We start from the raw sequence: 2,795 nt of genomic DNA, 5'->3' as shown, positions 1-2,795 counted from the left end.
ACACTGAAGAAGTTTTCAAATGGGACATAGCTTCTTGCGCTCTGACTTCTGCAGCTGAGGAGCCATGATAATGCTCATTGTGGCGTGCCGTAACTGCATCGTTCACTGTATGAATTCTTGCTTTACAAGAGTTTTTTTTATGATAGTGGTAGCTGTAATTTTCCTCGTCTACAAATATTTTTCCACCAGTGTTAGATTTCCGGAACTTAGCCATGATTTCCGAAATAAGAAATAATGTATGAAAACCTAATTCCAATAGATGTTTGTGGTACACACCGCTGGGGAGAACTGGAATTGCTTTTTTTATGGTACCTATCTTTCAGCTTGTTTACCAAGCAACTCTTGTGTTTAATTCATAGTAACAACCCTTTTGCTTTAGGAAAGATTGTTATTATTATTATTATTATTATTATTATTATTATTATTATTATTATTATTATTATTATTATTTATGTTAACTACCTTTCAGCTTGTTTAGAATGAAGGTCATGTGTAATTGAGAGAGAGAGAGAGAGAGAGAGAGAGAGAGAGAAAATAAGGTAACGTCAAAATAATACTGGAGGTACGCAAATGTCCAGGTACGCAACTGTCCGGGACACAAACGTCCGGTACACAACTGTCCTAAAACCTTGCGAGTCATGTCATTTTTGATTATTATTATTATTATTATTATTATTATTATTATTATTATTATTATTATTATTATTATTATTATTATTATTATATTGTTTTCCTTTCAATTATTTATTTACTCGTCTGTCGGTTTCCACATTTTTACTTCAAATCATTCTCCATTAGTCTCTTAGACTATCTCTAATCCTTTCTCTAACATCAACAGTTAAAGACACCGAGATTTTAAAAAAGGGGTTTTATCTTAATCACGACATGAAGGTTAGAACCCATCGCCCAACATAAAGGTCTAACATCTTTAAATTTTTGTTTGTTTTTTATATTAAATATTATCAGAATCATGCTTTGTTAGTAATTTGCTTGTTTTTCATAGGAAATGTCATCACTAGAATCATATCTTCGTTTTTATTTGTTATTAATGTGAAATATTATTAAAATCATACGATGTTTCAAATTTGCTTGTTTTTTAATAAAAAATATCATCACTAGAATCATATCTCTTGGTTTTTATTTGTTTTTAATAGAAAATATTATTAAAACCATGGTTTGTTTTAAATTTGCCTGTTTTTTTTATATGAAATATCATCATTAGAATCATATCTTTGTTTTTCATTTGATTTTAATATGAAATATTATTAAAATCATGCTTCGTTTTTTATTTCTTTTTAATATAAAATATTATTAAAATCATGCTTTGTTTCTAATTTGCTTGTTTTTCATAGGAAATGTCATCACTAGAATCATATCTTCGTGTTTTATTTGTTTTTGATATGCAACATTATTAAAATCATGCTTCATTTTTAATTTGCCTGTTTTTGATAGGAAATATCATCACTAGGATCATGACAAACTTTCCTTGCGCTATAATCAATGTCACCATTCTATGAACGTTTCCGTTATCGGTATACCCTAAATTAACTTACAAGTACAAACTATAGCTAAATAAACCAGATCAAATCTTCTGCTATAATGGAACAAGTATTACTGGCCTGACTTCGAAATGATTTTCCTTTTTTAGCTGGAATAGTTTAAAACTAGAATCACACTTAAACTAAAACGAAGTTGCAGATTCGTTAACTGTCTTATTTTTCCATTTTTATTCATCTCAGGAAAGGGGGGGAAAGTGAATAATAATAAGTCGTTAATAATAACAGTCATTTAATAAAGTCCACTTCCTCCTTGAGCCCTGCTACGTAAAATAAAGGGAAATATCAAATTACTCTAATGACAATTGACCTCGAGAAGTGATCCCATTCCCCCTTAGAAACTCGGAGTTGCCTAGATAGGTTCACGAGTTGAGGTTAATCCTCTTGTTTCAGATAGAATTTCATTCGGTTAATTTATAATTTATTTGATTTCATACATTTTTCTACAACATTCCGGTCCTCAGGTTCTAATAGAATCTGAATTTATGTGTGTGTGTGTTCTCTCTGCCAAAGAAAGAAGGAGGAGAGAGGAGAGAAGAGGAGAAGAGAGAGGGGGGGTGTCTTTGAGCGAAGGAAATTAAGTCCTCATATTGGAACATGCCAGTGTGCAGAAATGGGAAAACTCTTCTGAAGTATTCTGATTCATGTCTCTCTCTCTCTCTCTCTCTCTCTCTCTCTCTCTCTCTCTCTCTCTCTCTCATTCCTCCTTTCTCTCTCTCTCTCTCTCTCTCTCTCTCTCTCTCTCCTCTCTCTCTCTCTCTCTCTCTCTCTCTCTCTCTCTCTCTCTCTCTCTCTCTCTCCGCCGACGGAACTGGAAAAGACAACAGAGGAGTCTCTTCGAACAAAAGAAAGGCGAATAACGCATTCCAGAACTTCGTTCCAGCCCTCCCGACTGCTGGAAGCAGCAAATCTGGATTCACTTGTCGAGAAAACATACGGAAGAAGTTGCGGCTTTTAAAAAAATACTGGAATAAAGTTTTTGAGCTTTTTTATTATTTTTTATTTATTTATTATTTTTTTTACGAAGGAATCCCGGTGTTAAGGAGAAGGTTAATATATAATATCTTTCACCCGGTGTGTGGAGGGAGGAGGGGTAGTGCCGTCAGTGTACCTCACACTGTGCACTGTAGGCATTATTTATTGGTACCTACAGCGTCCCTTCGGCCCATAGCTGCAACCCCTTTCATTCCTTTTACTGTAACACCATCCATATGCTCTCTCTTCCATCTTATACTCTCC

This window comes from Macrobrachium nipponense, chromosome 18, assembly GCF_015104395.2.
Source record: "Macrobrachium nipponense isolate FS-2020 chromosome 18, ASM1510439v2, whole genome shotgun sequence".
Taxonomy (NCBI): Eukaryota; Metazoa; Arthropoda; class Malacostraca; order Decapoda; family Palaemonidae; genus Macrobrachium; species Macrobrachium nipponense.
The sequence above is the reverse complement of the archived record's forward strand: the minus strand, read 5'-3'. Positions refer to the sequence as shown.